The sequence below is a fragment of the Canis lupus genome, chromosome 35, assembly GCF_003254725.2.
Source record: "Canis lupus dingo isolate Sandy chromosome 35, ASM325472v2, whole genome shotgun sequence".
Lineage (NCBI taxonomy): Eukaryota > Metazoa > Chordata > Mammalia > Carnivora > Canidae > Canis > Canis lupus.
The window spans coordinates 20,115,695-20,134,112 of NC_064277.1; positions in this window are offsets into that span (position 1 = coordinate 20,115,695).

Here is an 18,418-nt window from a genome sequence, read left to right on the forward strand (position 1 = left end):
GTCCATTAAATTTGAATTCAGTCAAGGAAGTTGATTAGAGAAGCATGCACACCGATACATTTGTAATAAACTTATGTCCCCTAACTATGGATCTGGCATTTTATTTATGAAAGTTAGCATCTTTGAACTTCTGGTGGAAAACTACCTAATGGTACTATTGGACAGAGCACAAGGGTGGAAAGTACACAGGAGTTAGAAGTTAGACAGATTCAGGTAAAATCTTGGTTCTACTCTTTATTTATCCATCAAAAGACTTTCTGTAACCTTGGATAATTTCTAGGAGTTTCTGTTTTCTCATCTGTAACACGGGAATATTATTACTACTTTGCAAGGTTGTTGGAAGGGCTAGAAATATCAACTACATGTAAAGTCCCTGTCACATACTAGGCATAAAATAAAGTCTTGCGCTTACTGTTTTTGTTTTCTGTTTTCATGTTTTGAAAACTCTGGTACACGTCCTGACAGTCACTTTTGTTGGATGGAATCCTGAGCTAATAGAATCTTTGAACATGTTCTGTAGCCATATAATTTTCTCAACCTTTGGACAGTAAAATTAAATACAGAATAATCCTGTGGGTATGGATAACTTTAGCTCAGGTGTTTCATATCTGTGAAAATATCATTTGTTTAATAACTGATGTCAGAATAGGGTTAAAGCAACCTAAGAGCAGTAGTGAAATTGGGTTTAAACAAATCTGTCTGTTTATATTAATTCCCTCCACTTTCTGATAGAATGAATGGTTTTATTAGAAAATAATCAGTGTGTGGATCTCTTTTTTTCTGCACTTTCTATCCACCTTCACTACATAGACCCTCTTAATCTCAATGATTCTTGTTTAGTTGGGTTCTTCACAGATAACAATGAATTTTAAGCATAGTATTTACAGCATTCTTCATTCTGTAAGGAAATTGATTTGATGGGAACAGTAGATTTGGAGTTCCAGCCTGAGGTAGTGTGGAGAATTTACAGAAAAACCAGATAACTGGCCAAAGTAAACAATATCTATAGAGAACTTATCATTCCCTCTTCAGAAAAGGCCAGCAGAGTCATTCATTTCTGTGTATCTTCTTTTGTTCGAGACATAAATCTCCGTTATAAAATCAGTGGAGGACTCTGCTACACAACTTTATAAAACACATGCTTGTGAGCATTACGAAGTTTCCACATACTCGGCGCATCCTCCTCATTCCCTCATGAATCTGCCAGTAGAGGTTTGGGACATGTGAGTTAATAGGGTTCATGATCCCCATTCTGTTTTCTTCCAAGCAGATTTCCTGAGAGTATTAATTTACGCATTCAATTCCAATAAAGACTTTAATGCTAAAAATGTCAAATTATTACCCACATAATTTTTGTCACTTATTAAGTGAAATCTCAGTTGTCAAGTCCCCACTTCACCTGGGATATTTGCCTGAGATGAGCTCCAACTTCTTTGCAGTTATCCCTGCTACAATCCAACACTCTGGAAATTCTGTGTGCAAATCTCAACCTGTAGGCGAACAGGACCTTTTAACCTCCAACTCTTCCTTCCATAAAGGCAAGTTTCATCCTGCTTCATAGTAGACACTTGTTAACTTCTAACGGTCCAATCTTCTTTGCCTTTGCTCCAGTCACACACTTTCCCCAAACTGTTTGCTCTTCTAGTAAAAAGGAATTTTAAAAATGGAAATATCCCATGTTGTAGTGGGCTCCTGTTTTGAGACAAGAGTTCAAGGTCTCGACAGAGGGCCCTTTGCAGTTTGCAAGCTATGACCAGTCTCCATGGAGAAAAAGCAAAGTGAGAAAATGGGAGGTCCCCCCCCCCCCCGCCCTTAGACCTATTCTTACCTGTTCTCCCATTGCAGTGGAACCAGCAACCCTTAGGTCAAGGTGTGGGCCCTGTAGAACTCTACCTTAGAACCCTGGAGAATGAATCAGTTGATTTATAAGAGGTGTTCCCTGACCTCAAAGGGTGTTGGAGAATAGATACAGAAATAAAGTAGAATGGTGTCTTCTAGGGGCTTGGGTAGAGGAGAGATGGGGAACTCTTATCTAATGGGTATAGTTGTAGTGTTACAAGATGAAAAGAATTTTGGAGATGGATGGTGGTGATAGTTGTACCCTATGACTATATTTAATACCACTGAGCTGTGTAAATTTTTTTAAGATTTTATTTATTTATTTATGAGACACACAGAGAGAGTCAGAGGCATAGGCAGAGGGAGAAGTGGGCTTCCTGTGGGGATCCTGATGTGGAACTTCTTCCCAGGACCCCAGGATCACACCCTGAGCGGAAGGCAGATGCTCAACCACTGAGCCACCTAGGCGTCCCCTAAGCTGTATACTTAAGCCCAGTGAAGTTGGCAAACATTATGTATTGTGTATTTTACGACAATAAAAAAATGGAAAAAAAAGGAGTAGGTCCAGAGCTATGACTCCACCTTTCAAGGAAATATGCAACTGGTTGCAGCTTCACAGTTGAGCCAGGTCTGTGCTTGCTCAAGTGCCTCATTGCTTATTCTTGCCATTGCTTTCTCAGATGCCAGCTGTGGGCCTTTGGCCATTGATCAAATATTTGACAAAAACGATTGCCTGAATCCTCTTTTGGGATGCCCTACACAGCTCACCTTTGGGGGTCAAAGGGCAGAGCTCCTGAGTAACTTGGTGACTTCTAACTTCCCACTACGTCTCTTTGGGCTTTTTTTTTTTTTTTTTTTTTTTTTTTTTTTTTTTTATTTATGATAGACATAGAGAGAGAGAGAGAGGCAGAGACATGGGCAGAGGGAGAAGCAGGCTCCATGCACCGGGAGCCCGACGTGGGATTCGATCCCGGGTCTCCAGGATCGCGCCCTGGGCCAAAGGCAGGCGCCAAACCGCTGCGCCACCCAGGGATCCCTGGGCTTTTGTTGACTAGATCGACTTGATTCCTCTCCATGTTCAGACCTCCATATATAACACAATTTGAAAACTGCTCTATCTTTGGGGAACTTCACTTTTAGATGGTTTTCTACTGAGGGAGAAGGTAAGATAAATGCTCAGATGCTCTCAAAATTCAAGTTTCCAAACTCCAAAGATTTTGCTGTACCATGACTTCTTCCTAACGAGCCTCTCCTTGGAAATATTCCAATGGAGAGAGTAGTTCTCTTGTATAAAGTACAAATTCTCTCCCCCCAATAAGAAAATCTTCATATTAAATCATTCCCTCTCCTGCTCCATACTTTCCCAAAGTTTCACATCTTGGTAAAATGCATAGTGATTAAAATGGCCTCAGGTCTGTGTGATCTGGCTCTGCCCCATCTTAAACCTCTTTCTCCCTCTTTCTTATTCCATTCCCGCCTCAGTGGCCTCTTCACTGTCCCTTTAACCTGGCAGGTATGCTCCTGCGTCCAGTGCCTTATTACTTATTCTTGTCATAGCCTTCATGGATGCCAGCTATCATTTTTCAGTCTGACATCAATTAGTCAAGATTAATAATAATATTAAAAATTTGAGTGGCTGGGGGTGCCTGGGTGGCTCAGTCAGTTGAGCATCTTGATTTTGGCTCAGTTCATGATCTCAGGGTCATGGGATAGAGCTCCAAGTTGGGCTCTGCTTTCAGTGGGATGTCTGCTTCAGATTCTCTCTTCCTTTGCCCCTCCCCCCACTCACACATGAACACTTTCTCTCTCTCTCTCTCTCTCTCTCTCTCTCTCTCTCTCTCAAGTCTTTAAAGAAAAATTACACTCATCATGATGAGCACTGAGTAATATAGAGAATTGTTGAGTCACTATACAGAATGAACTAATAGAGCACTGTTAAGTATACTGGAACTAAAATTAAAATAATAATTTTCTATGTTCTTCCCATCATCCTTCTCTGCTTCATTCTTATCCTTACAACTCATTACTATATGATGTACTGTGTAGTTTGAAAAGGTATCTTATCATCTGTCTGCTTTTAAAAACATAAGCCACATGGCAGGATCTTTCATTCATGGTGTTCATTCCCCTATCCCTAGCACCTAGAATAATGCATGGTATATATTAGATGCTCGGTGAACATTTGTTGAATAAATGATTGCTTAAATGAAGAACAGCTCAGGGCCATTTACTGCCATTCCTGACTGTCCTCAGCCAAGAACACCCAGCTCATCCTCTCCCTAGGGCCACATGATACCTCTATAGATGCTCAGAGACGCTGCACAGACTCTGGCCTAATGTCTGATGGATCCTCTTTTCCTTGGTCATTGACCTGGTGGGGGGAGGATGTAATAGATATTCCCTGGCTCTTTGCACGCATAAACTGATAAACTGATGCTCTCCAGCCTCACCCTCCTGTAGGTGAGATTGTATTTACATTGTACTTACAAATGAGATTGTATTTACATTGAAATTGTAATCATAGGCACTCTCAGCTTCTACCCCCTATACTTGCAGGACCTCTACGTATCTCCCTCAATTTCTTTCTTTCACATTCTCCCATGCCCACTTTGCCAAGGCACCTGCCCACATCTCTGCTACCAGTGCCCTCTTGAGAAAGGCTGCCACATGCCTGCCACATGCCTGCCACCTGAACCACTTGAAAATCTTCTCTACTCAGCACCAGGGCTTCTCTGTGGGCTCTGGAGGATTGAGAGGAGGATGGCAAGCAGCTTGGTTTCTACTCAAGACTTGGTAACCACAGCTGCTCTAAAGCAGCTTGGGTCTGTACTATCCATACATTGTACACAATTTATGGAAAAACCCTCAGGCTAATGGGGCAGTAGAGAACTTGCACCCTCTCCTTGCTCCCCATCTTCCTCTTCTTCTAGTGCTCACGCAAAATAACACCCCTTCAGCTCCTGCATGCATACACACGACACAGATGTCTCTGTGCAACCAGGTGCTAGGGACTGGGCATCTGGAGTTGTCACCAATGGGCCAGAAGTATCCAGTCTCTGACCTGCAACAGGATGCCATGCAACTCATCCTCATGGTATGCAGAGTGTCCCTCTCTGTGACTCTTCAGTTCACTCACAGTGGACCAGGAGGCAATGGGAGCACATTGCCAATTCTCTCAGGGTTTCTGGGCAAATCTGCAGATGTCTCTGCACAAACCCACTTCTTTCCTTCTTTATACATAAGCTTGTTGAATTAAGTACAAACCAGCAGAGCCCTGATGGGATTTAGGTCCTCTTGCTCTAAACTCAAAAATTAGTATTCTCGCACATTACAATGAAGAGTTTCCTGGTTAGAGAAAAAAATATCGCCCTAAAGTCATCTTCCCATGGCGTCTTCCTTTACTTTTAAGACCCAAGATTATGCCCTTTCCAGATCCTTCCTGTGAATTTAGCCCACCCTCCCCTTACCCACACGAAGCCTTGGTCAGTTTATGATACCCCATGGGCCTTGGGTTTGAAAAAATATGGATCTGAAAAGAATAATGCAATCCTTCAAAAGGAATATGCTTTTGATTTCTGCCTCTTTTAATGATTTGGTTGTAGCTGAAAGATGCCTGTGTCACCCTACTTTGCTGTAGCTTTGGGACAATCAGAAGTTTGCTGAAGCTCCCCACATGGGCTTCTCTTATAAAAAGGATCAAAGCTGAAAAAAACAATGAGGATCAACTGTTTCTCAGAGGAAGAAGAAAATATGTAGGATTTGTCACTGCCGGGAGAAGTGGCACTAAATGTTCACCCAGAATCATATACTGACTATGCTTTTCTAAAGGCTGCTTCTAAACACCCGGCTGGCAACCAGACTGTCTGCCGAAGTGGGGCTGCAGACAGCTTCTTAATCTCCTAGCTAGCGACCTGCAGGCCACAGGCCAGCTCCCATCAAAGCTCTGTGCTAGATGGTGGCCTGCTCTGCTGTGTCTCAGGCTCAAATGTGCCTGTGGAAAGGGTGTTTTAAAGTTGCTGCTTTGAGAATCTGTTTTTCCAGAAAATGTGAACTGTTTTTATCAAATGTCTTTTAGCCTTGTGACCTGAAACAAAGTATCACAAATGTTTGAATGCCTTAAACTTAAAAACAAAACAAAACAAAAAACCCTGCATGCTCTAGCATTTTAATAAGTGAAAATGTCAATTTGTAATTAGAGCTCGGACTTTCAATGGCCTAAGTGGCTGACACTGGTTCTACTTGGAATCACTGCTGATTTATTTATCCTGGAGTAAATGCAATGCCATTATGTCTTGGTGACAACAGAAATAAGCTTTGGCCAGGTCTGTGCATAGTTTGGGGATGAAGAAAATAAGTTTTGAAAGGCAATGGGTATTGCTGATTATAGATTTTTATTAGGAACAGATGTGGGGCTATGGCTGTTAGTGGTGGACAAACTTATTGAAATAAGCAGCTAAGAACCATATTATCTTCTTTTTCCAGAAAAAAAGAAATATCAACAAGTCGAATTTGTAATCTTTTTCTCCAAGGGATGGCCAGATCATCAAAAACAAACTCTTAAGATATTTATTTGTGCATATTATGAATAGTGAACAAACAGGGGGCACCGTGTTTATTAACATGTCTGCAGGCAGAAGCAGAGGTTTGGAAAGTAACTCTAGAAACTTCTTTTACCACTGTGCTAAAGCTTCAGATCTCTCCACTTTAAATTTCTTCATGGCTGATGCCTTCTAACCAGTGTCATCCTCTTAGAGTGGAGAGCTGTCAGTACTATGTTACATACCGTTATGACACTTTGTGTATTCTGGGGCTGTTTTGTCCTCCCTTCAAGGACAGCATAAATATTTTGGATCACTTCCTGCCTCATCTATGGCTAGGTCAGTGAAGGGGCAGGCTTTAGACATCACAGATCATTTCTATCTCTCTCCACCAGCCTCCTTTGTCACTATTTATGGAGACCATGTCACATAAGGACACTCCCCAGAAATTTCACATGACATTTCCCATATATACTGTTGGCCAGAACTTACGTGGCCATGCCTAGCTTCAAAGGAGTCAGGAAATGAAGAGTAATCTGAGCGGCCATGTAACATGTTGGAGTCAGGATGTGACTCTGTGGAAGAATGGGAAATTCATATGGAGATTGGCTAATAGGGTGTTCCATAGGCTCATACTAACTTACATTCCTATCAAGAGTGTATGAGAGCTCCATTTTTTTCACTTTTTCAATAAAATTTGTTTATTGTCAGATGCTTTGAATTTTGCCCAACTGATCAACACTCAAATATTTTTTCAACAAACCTTATATCCATAAACTATTCCATTCCCTCTCCTCACAGCCAACCAATCTATGAGGCATAATGGGTATTATTTGGTGTGTGTCTATTTTTAATTCTTTAATTCACAAAATCGTTCCAGTCGGTGTCTTTTATCACTAAGAGCTGTGTTTGTAAGCTCCATTTGTGTCACCAAGGGTGCTCCTACTCTGTTGCGCCTGACTGCCACGTAGTATTCTGTGATTTTCACCCACACATCTTACCTGTCCATCCTCCCATTGATGGATTCTCAGTTTGCTTCTAATTCCCAACATCACTTAATGCCTGACAACGAGCCTGTGTGATGAATATTACTCCAGTTTTACCGATAAGATGACTGAAGTTCAGAGAAGTTAAAAAAAGAAGTTTGCCCTGAGTCCCCTAGCTAATGTCTTCCTCCTGGTTTCAGGTAATGGCCTCGAGAAATAATGCCAGTGAAAATCCACCTGTGAATATAAAAAAAGTAAGGGTGATTTCAGAGATTCCAGGAAAACCTCTCCTGCTCCAGAGTATCTCCCCCATTCAGCTCCAATGCTGCATTCCAAGTTGAAAGCCGAGATTCTTTTCTTTGAATTGATGATGATTCCTTTTTGATCAGAATCCAAATAGATTGTAAGCCTCATTGATTTTTATGCCTTGTAGTTAAATGAGCTTTCAGCCCTTCTCTGGAGGTGAAGGATCAGGTGAGCTGCTGTAGCTACCCAGGGATTAGAGGTCATTGTATCAGCTGAGACTGTCTTCTGCTATGACTCTATGAACCCAGAAGCTTTCACAGAGGGCAGTTCAGTTCTCCATGTGGTTCTCAAGCCCAGCATCCAGCCAGTGCAGTCAGCATCACCTGGCAATCTATTTGGGGCCCTCACTCCAGATCTTCTGAATCAGATCCTCTGGTGGAAGATCCTAGAAACCCGTGCTTTAGTGAGTCCTCCAGGTGATTTAGATGCCCCCTGGAGTTCGGGAGCCACAGGGTTAGCCTTTGTAAGAGGAAGCCCAGGGCAAGCAGCCAGGGCTGGCACTATGGCACAGACCGCCGCTGAGGACCCTGGCTCCTTCTCCCTCCCTGCCCTGACACCTCTAGCATGTGGTTTTCATCTCTGCCGGATGCCACATCTGCATTCCAGGTAGGAAAAAGGGATGAATTCAGAATGGGTGGAGCCCCTACGGAGAAAACAAACCTCTTTCCATCTTCTGCTTCCATCTCCTTGACAGCAATGTCACGCAGCCATGCCCAAACACTGCAGTCTCGCTACACATGGGCATGCGGTCGCTGTGCATATGACCGTGGGAGCCTTGCACCTAAGCTGGGATTCTGTTGATAAGAAAAGTGGGGTGTGGGGGGAAGGGTTGCTGTCGGGTGCAGGCAGATCCACAGGTTTTGCCACGTGCACTTCCAGATGGGCTTAACCTGCTCCGTAACTGGTCCAGAGGCTGGCCTCAGTACGCAGAGCAGAGATCCCCACTCTTCACAAGCCCATGTCCTGGAGACAGGGTGCTCTTTCCCTGGAGTGAAACAGCTGGGATCTGTAGCCAGCACGTCCCTGTCATCCTCAGAGATCCAGAGAAGTTCCTTAATTCACAGTAACTGAATCTGAAACGCTAACCTCCTCGCTGAGAATGTATTTCATCCTGCAGAACCCCCAGCAATGTTTAGCAGTGGGACCGAGATTAAGAAAGGCTTGTTATGGTGAGTTTGTTTACACGAGCTCCCCCGCAGCCCAGGAGAAAGGATCATCGTTTATTTTTTGCCTCTTGGCCTTGAGCCGGTTTTCATCCCTGAGTATCTCTGCCTGTTGACTTACTCTTTAGGTGAACATGGGGCTGGGCCCTGGATTGGAAAGAAAATAAAGAGCTTTATCTTGGTCCTCCAAAGGCCACCTTTTGAGAAAGAAAAGTCAGGCCTGCTCTGTCTTAAGCAGTGGGAGATTACAGCAGCCTGTGAGGGAGATGCTCTTCCCTGGCCCTTAGGCAGGCGAGCTTCCTGCAGCCTTCTGCCTGGGATGGGTGGGGTGCTGCACTCCCGGGAGACCTTTCATGTTCCCCGTCCCCCCTCCCCCGCTCCCAGGAGTGGGTTGTGCCCGTCAACACTACAGGTGGGTCCGAAGCAAGTGCCAAACAGGCAGCTGCACAGCCCAGGGACTTTGAGCTGTTTGCAGCCCTCCTCTCTTTGTACCCCTGCCAACTCACACACACCTGGGATTTCACCAGCTGCCTGCCCACCGCAGCCCCCTTTCCACCACGTGACCTAATCCTCATTACACCTGCTCCTCTTCGGGGCGCCAGCCCAGTCCCCACCTTCCTGGAATAAGGCCTGAGGAGGTTTGCACAAGACCCGCGCTATTCATGCCTCAAACAGCCAACTCCCACTAATTTCATGGCAAATTACGAGGGATTAAAGTTGCCTTCGAAGAAAGGCCAGAGCTGACAATTAATCAGCTTGGTCATTTGGGGATCAAATTAAATTGGACCTGAGACCCCAGCTTTAAAATGGAATCAAATTCTCTCTTTGGCATGGTGTGCATATTGGACTGAGAATACAAACACAGACTGTCCCCATCTTCCTTCTTTGCATATAGATGTTGGTTTGTAATTTTAAAACACAGCAAGGGGTAGAGCGAGGACTACAGCTTGGTTTTTCAAAGTGAATGGCAGGGCTTCTGTTGAATTCAGCAAAGACGTATGTTCTCCCTTTGTCTGAGGCGTCTCTCAATTAGGGGCTGGGGCAATAGGGCAGTAAGATCTGAATAATTCCAGATCCATGTCTTCAGGGAGATCCAAATCCAGTTGTTTTGGAAATGATATTAATATGAATTTGCCTAGCTAGCACTAGAAGTGTAAAAAGCTATAGAAATTACCAATTCCGACTGGGGATTGGCAATGATTTTACGGTGGAGGTGATATTGGAGCTGAGTCTTGAAAGATGAGTTGTAGCCTCGTGTTCTCTCTCTATGGGAGGCACTGGTAGGTCACCTGCAGTCAGGATCTTTTCTTTGGTTGTGTCTGACATTGTTTTGCACCACGATTGCTCCTGACCTTCTGTGCGTGACTATAGTCCAAGGCTAAAAGCGGTAATCACCTTTGGAAACTGCCAACAAACATGAATAACTGTTCTGGGGCCAACTTTTCTCAAGGAAGTAATAAATGTGTGCTTGTGGCTGATGGCAGTAAGCATGGAAGTCTTGGTCTAGCCCCTCACTGCCTTGTGACTTTGAACATGAAACATAATATATCAATTCACTGCCTTTGCAAGTGTGGTTTCTTTATGATGATGTTAATCAGCAGATGAGTTGTAAGCTCTTACTGTGTGCTCGGTGCTATTTATTGCCACTTCTCGGAGTCACAAAAGTGCAGAAAAGCTGAAAAACAGCGAGTGGAAAGCATGTTAATAACAATACAAGGAAAACAGCCCTGTTATTTTAAAACAGTATCATTTTCAGAAATGACTGGAATGGCTCCAGAACATTTTTTTAAAGTAGTTTGTGAAGTTTAGAATTCAAATAACTTTTCTAGTAACTTTGAGAATGCACACAAGCACGCCCTGACCTTGCCCTGGCGCTGCCCTCATCACTCGCTGTGGTAGGCTGGTGGCCCTCAGTGCTGCTCACCAGTATTTACGGTTCTCTTTTGGGGACCACAGTGGATTGCATTTCTTTAGCTCCTTGAGTTTAGGTATGACCACATGTGTTGTTTTTACCAGTGAAAAGTGAGTGTCAATGGCTTCAGATCTGAGCCAAGGCATCTGATCACCAGTGCTCAGTTACACAGTTCTTCAACCTCAGCATCACGAGAGCTACTTCCATAAGGAGATATCTTGCCAAGCCGTCTGAAGGAGGATAGTTTCCTTCAAGAGTCACACAGACCTGCAGTGGCCTCTACTTAAGTAAAATAAAACAAAGTAAAACAAAACCTTTTGAGATTCTTCGAAAAGCATTGAGCTTTAGGAGTTGCTTCTTATGGCAGTGTAACCCAGCCTAGCCTAACTAATGCAACAACTGGTTCACTGTCCTTAAGTGTGTCCACATGTGAGAGACTGGAATTTATTAGAACACACACACCCAGGCAGGACTGATGCACAGAAGTCATCCCAAGGGCTGTGTATCACATACAAGCCTACAGCACATCACATAAATGATCTCATCAGAATTCTCACAAGAGCACCGTCTGATAGATACTATTCTGCAGATGAGCGGGCCAAGAACCACAGAGTTCAAGTAACCTGCCCAAGATCACATAAAAGTGGCCAGTGTGGTGCCAGAGGCCATGTTCTTTCCTTGTACTGCCTCCCAGAATGCTTATCTAGATTTTTCTCTCCTGATTGTATTATTTTATACACATGCACATAAATCCAAAGCCCCCACAGAGCAGGTAATTAGCTTCCCTTTTTTCCAATGGTCACTCATCTCAGTCTCACCCAATTTCTGAATCAAGGGTATGATGGATGTCAGTGTTAAAGAACCTGATGGGTGGGGTGCCTGGCTGGCTGGGTCATGGAGCATGCATGCAACTCTTAACCTCGGGATTGTGAGTTTGAGCCCCATGTTGGGTGTGGAGATTAGCTAAAAAATAGAGTCTTTTTATTTTTTTATTTATTTTTATTTTTTCAAGATTTTATTTATTTATTCATGAGAGACATAGAGAGAGGCAGAGACATAGACAGAGGGAGAAGTACGCTTCCTGTGGGAACTGGATATGGGACTCCATCTCAGGACCCCAGGATCACGACCTGAGCCAGAAGCAGACGCTCGACCACTGAGCCACTCAGGTGTTTTTTTGAAAACAAAAACAAAAACAAAAACAAACAAACAAAAAAAAACAAAGGAAAGGAAAGAAAAAAGAAGAAAAGAAAAAAAAAAGAAATCTGGTGGGAAAATGTGGACAGGAGGCAAATGTATCCCAACTTCTGGAAAAAGCAAACCAGATAACTGACTAACAGAGTTATCATTCTGTATGAAAACCACACAAGACTTCCATGTATTATGAAGATTAAACAAAAACAACTAAAAAGTTGTCTACTCCCTGTATTTCTAGAAAAAGTGGTTGCAGCCCAACCCAGGTAAGTGTTGATGAGTCCTCTACCATCAGTGATCTCCAGTAAGGTTTCCATGATTTCATGTAGTCCTTTGGCTCATACCCCTATCTGTGGATCAATCAATGTACCAAGTTCTCCTGTATTTGCATATGGCCCTACGGCCCAGCATCAGGTTATTCACAGGACAAAGTGAAGCTCGGTGGGGGTGAGGGGGGAGGGAGGAGGAAGGGGAGCAGGAACCATGACCATCTTGTTAATTTGTGGATCTCAATGCTTACTTGATGTCTGGAAGGCAAGAAACTGTTCAAGACGTCTGTTAAGCAGACAGGTAAGGGTAAAGAACCCATGACCACTGACAAAGATAGTGAAATAAACACAGAAAATGAGTGGTTTTACCAAAATAAAAGAAAGCTTTCCTTTAGCTGATCACATGAAGGGTCATCACCCAGGATCTGGTTGTACAACCTTAACGATATGGTGCAAGTTTATCTGAGGTCGAAACTCAAAAATGAAAAATAATTCTTCCCTGTGTATGTAAGCGGAAGACCTTAGGTTATTCTGTTTTGTGCATGTTGTTTTAATATCAGTAAGAATTTCATTTCTGTTCCTAATCCATTCTTTTGGTGAAGGAAGACATATAAATTAGGGGGCTTTGGGAGAATTTTGATTGGGGATATGCTAGCATCTGGACTTGGCTTTTACAAGTGGAAACCAAAGCAGTGAATGAGTGGACATGCACTTCAAAGCAAGCCGTCTAAGGAACAAGAGGCTATTTGAAGAAGCACTGTGTTCCTCTTTGAAGTGTAATCACCCGCCTGGCAATTGGACTTTTAAGAACCATCCATTGCTTCAAAAAATAAATAGTTCCTTATTTGGCAAGTCTAAATTCAATGTATGTCTCATCAATTCCACAGTGAAGATAAAAGAAAAAAGTCACCAGAGAGATTTTTGTCAAGTATACATGCACACCTATGTGGTATTATAAGGACATGAGCTCCGCTACATCTACAGGTGCCCGCCTTGAGAGTCCAGTTCTGAGAATCTACAATTGGCCATGAAGGTGGCTGCTTTCCTTTGTGTTCTTAAGTCAGCTCTGGACTCTTAGCTCCATTTCCTTTCCTTTCTGCAGTTAGTTGTGAACATGTGTGTAGTTTGAGGGAAAGGTTTTAATCAATGTTTTATTCACTAGAATCACACAGGATGGAATTATGGTCAGGAGCATGCATTTGTAACTAGTGTGTAAGTTCCTTGCAGGCAGGGTACACCCTGGACTGGCTATTTTTTAAAAAACCATTTAGCTTTGCATTAAATAGGTGTCTAGTAAGTGCCTGTCAGGTAGGCTAAGTACATACTCGTGTCTTGTAATAAGGCTAAGTTTGTATTGGTGCAAACTCTACAACAGGTTGCTGTCTGCTTTTTTTTAATTAAAGACTTTATTTTTTTTTTAAATATCTTATTTATTTGAGAGAAAGAGAGTGCATAAGCAGGGGAAGTAGCAGAGGGAGAGGAAGAAGCAGACTTTCTGATGAGCAGGGAGCCCGACATGGAGCTCGATCCCAGAACCCCGAGATCATGACCTGAGCTAAAGACAGATGCTTAACCAACAAGCCACTCAGGCACCCCAAGACTTTATTTTTTGGAGCAGTTTTATCTTTATAGCAAAATTGAGAAGAAAGTACAGAGATTTCCTGTATCCTGCCTGCCCCTACACATGCATGATCTCTCCCAGTATCAACATCCTCCACCAGAGTGGTTCATTTGTCACAGCTGATGAACCTACATCAGCACATCGTAATCGCCCCAAATCCATAGTTTAAATAGAGTTCACTCTTGGTGTTGTACATTCTAGGGGTTCATAGTGTCAGCTTTTTGATAATGGAAACATAACCGATCTTGCTTTTAAGAGGTAACAGGTTGGTTGTAGATGCCTAAAAACCTTATTTTAATTTTTTTCTAATTTCAAAATAATCACAAATTTACAGAAAAAATTGTAGCTGCAGCACAAAACTTCTTTTCTGTACCATTTGAGAGTAAGTGCTGGCCCAACACCCCATTACCCCAAATACTTCAGTGTGAATTTTTCCTAGATCGTGGACATTCTCCTACAGGACCACAATATAACCATCAAAGTCAGAAAATTAACATCGATACACTGCTACCCTCTGATCTTTAGGGTCTATACAAGATTCTCCAGTTGTTGCTGTTATTTTTAATAATCTGTACCCACAACATGGGGCTCGAACTCACGACCCTAAGATCAAGAGTGGCACACTCCACCTACTGAGCCAGGCAGGCGCCCCTCCAATTGTTTTAATAACATCTCAACTTTATAGCACAAGGATCCAGTCCAGAATCACATTTCTTCTGTCAGAAATAGTTCCTCAATCTTTGGTTTTCATAAGACTGACATACTTTTGAAGCGTACAGGACAGTTATGGTATAGACCACACCTCAATTTGGATTTATCGGTTACTCTCCCATGATTGGATTCAGGTTATGTATCTTTGGCAGGAATAATAGAAGTGGTGCTCTGTTCTCTCTGCATCCTGTTAGGTGGTGCAGGATTTCATTTTGCCCCCTTACAAGCGCTATTCAGTTCAACTGCTTAACATAGTGTTCACCAGGCTTCTTCACCTGCCAAGTTACTCCTTTTTCTCCTTTCTGATGAATAAGGATTTTGTAGGTGATATTTTGAAACCATGTAAATATTCCATTCGTCATCAAGTTTTTATTTAATGATATGTAAGGATTCATAGTTTGCTATTTTATTTGATGGGTTAAATCTTTTAAAATTATCTTAAGGTCGGGATCCCTGGGTGGCACAGCGGTTTAGCGCCTGCCTTTGGCCCAGGGCGCGATCCTGGAGACCCGGGATCGAATCCCACGTCGGGCTCCCGGTGCATGGAGCCTGCTTCTCCCTCTGCCTGTGTCTCTGCCTCTCTCTCTCTCTCTCTCTCTCTCTCTCTGTGTGTGTGTGTGACTATCATAAATAAATAAATAAATAAAATAAAATTATCTTAAGGTTCAAATCATAGGATGAGTAGGAACCCATTCAAGTTAGCTTTTGTGCTTTTTACATCACTAGATCATTCTTTGACCATTTCTTTAGTTTATGACACAGAAAAATTGTATTTCACTTGCCCCAGCCCTGGAATTAGCCATTTCCTCAAGGAGCTCTGGTTCCATTTAGCAGAGAGGTCAAGATCTGGACAATAAGGATACTCCTTTCTACTGGCAGTGCTGATTCCAGGCACCATCAGTGGACAGAGCTAGGAAATATATATGTAAATACACATGTCCACAGATATGTTTACATCTTTATTTCTGTATCTGCCTATATAGACAATACTGAGGGCGCCTGTGTGACTCACTCAGTTAAGCATCTGGTCATGATCTCAGGGTCCTGCAGTAGAGCCTGGAGTCAGATTCCCTGCTCAGTGGGGAGTCTGCTTCTTCCTCTCTCTCTCTGTTCCCCACTGCTCATGTGCACATGCTTTCTCTCTCAAATTTAAAAAATTATATATGTACATATACACACACACACACATAAAAGAGAGAGCCATGGGTTTGTACCAGTTTTTGCACTTCACTCCCACAGGTGTATCCTAATTTTCTCTAGTATTTGTAACTTGTACCTCCCTTCTCTGGTAGTGAGAAACGTGGTATTAGGGACTGAATTGTGTCCCCTTCCTCCATTCCCCCCACATCAAATTAATATGTTGAAGCCCTAACCCCCAATGTGAGGGCATTCAGAGATCAGGACCTTCGGGAAGTAATTAGATTTAGATAAGATCATGATGATGGTACCTTCATGATGGATTTAGTGCCCTTAAAAGAAGAGTAAGAGATAGCAGAGCTGTCTGCTATGTGAGTACAAAGCAAAAAAGCAGTTGTATGTGAGCTATAAAGAGACCCCAACCATACTGGCACCCTAACCTCAGAACTACAACCTCCAGAAGTGTGAGAAAATAGAGTTCTGCTGTTTTAGCCATGAGGTCTATAGTACTCTGTTATGGCAGCTCAAGCAGATTAATATAGATGTTTTCCATTACTCTTAATATATTTGTTTATTTGATCAGTGTTCTTCACTAGGGCCTCTGACCCTCCATGCTGAGCTCTTTCTTTTTGGGGATGCCCCCCTCAACCTCCTTGGGTTCTGATTTCCCATTCTGGCCATCATGCCCCCTTCCTCCCCACCCCCACTCCCCACCCCCCGCCCCGTTAACATCTACTTTCCTCTACCTCATCTAATGGCTTTGGGGTTGACCTCTTCAGGAAGAGAAGGAAATAGATTTTGCTTGGTTCCCTAAAATATCACTTGATCATTTGGGGAGAGGTGTTTTATCAAACAAAAGTCTGAAAAGTTCATTATAATAATAAATTGAAGCCAGAAGGAACCTTAAAGATCATCCACAACCATCTCATTTTATTTCATAACTATTTGATTCCTAGGGATAATTTTTCTTGCTTTATTTTTTTAATGTCTTAAAGAGAAATTGAGTCATATATTTTGCATGAATGGAGCTGCAATTGTAAAGAAACTTCTAGGGTTAGAACCACTGCTTTATAGAAGCTACTTCTTGGACACCTGGGTAGATCAGTGGCTGAACATCTGCCTTTGGCTCAGGTTGTGATCCTGGGGTCTTGGGATTGAGTCTCACACCCCTCGCAGGGAGCCTGCTTCTCCCTCTGACTATGTCTCTGCCTCTCTCTGTGTCTCTCATGAATAAATAAATACAGATCTTTTTAAAAAATAAGCTACTTCTTATTTTTAGAAGCTCCATGGTTCCTGGCATGATAGAAGGAGATATGCTATTATTTTCTAAGTAACATGGCTACTTCACATAGCTTGTTCGTCCCATTCAGTGTCTTTCTCTTGCCTGTTCTTTGTGTTTCCAGCAGAGGGACTTGGAAGAACAGATGAGCTGTACCATGGCTGGGAAATCTGCTCTGTGAAGAAGCTAAAATGGGAAGATGCAGTGACTTTACTCTTCAAACTAATATTGAACTAAAAGAAACTAATTTTATTATTGTCTTACCACCACCACCACCACCACCACACACACACACACACACACACACACACACCAGGACGTGTGGTTTCACAAGTATAAATGCATTTACAGAGGTAGTGTTACTACAGTTGAGCCTACACAGGAAAGTATAGGCAACAGCAATGTTAAGTGTCTTGCTGGGGAATTATATAGGGCTCAGTCCGTGGGAGAGACTATCTACAAGGATGTGCCTTTAAAGATGCAGATTTAAGGATGAGGAGCGTAGAGGGAAGTAAACCTAGGATCAAGAGAGAAAAGCAACCAAGGAACCAAAGATTCATCACTCTGATTTGATTGGGGAAGGGAGGCACTCACAAAAATTCAGTGGGAGAACAGAGCCTGTCTTGAGAAGTCGAATGGATTTGTGTCTCTTCAGCCATATGAAGTCTTTTAGATGATGCATCTCAGAAGGCACTGAAGTCAACTGAGAAAAATGGAAACCCCAACCAAAGTGGCTTAAAGGAACAGGGATGGGTTTATCTTTTATCCTTTTTTTCTCTTTTTCTTTTATTTAAAGAAATAGTTGACATACAGTTCAGTGTTGGTTTCAGAAGTAGAGTTCAGTGGTTCATCATTTACATATAACACCCAGTGCACATCGTAACAGGTGCCCTCCTTAATACCCATCACCCATTATCCCCTACCCACTGCCCTCCATCAACCCTTAATATGTTCTCAATAGTTAAGAGTCTCTTAGGATCTCTCTCTCTCTCTCTCTCTCATTTTCCCCACTCCTGAATGTTATCCATATTGTTTCTTATAGTCTACATAGGAGTGAAATCATATAGTATTTATCTTTGTCTGACTTAGTTCACTTAGCATAATATACTCTTGCTCCACCAACATCATTACAAATAGTAAGATTTCATTCTTTTTGATGGCTGAGTAACATTCCATTGTGTGTATGTGTATACACATACACACACCACATCTTCTTTATCCATTCATCAGTTGATGGGCATTTGGGCTCTTTCCCTAGTTTGGCTATTGTTGATAATGCTGCTATAAACATAAGAGTGCATGTAGTCCTTCACGTGTGTATTTTTGTATCCTTTGGGTAAATACCTAGTAGTGCAATTGCTGGATCATAGGGTAGTTCTATTTTTAGCTTTCTGAGGAGCTGCCATACTGTTCTCCAGAGTGGTTGTTCCAGCTTGCATTCCCACTAACAGTGTAAGAGGGTT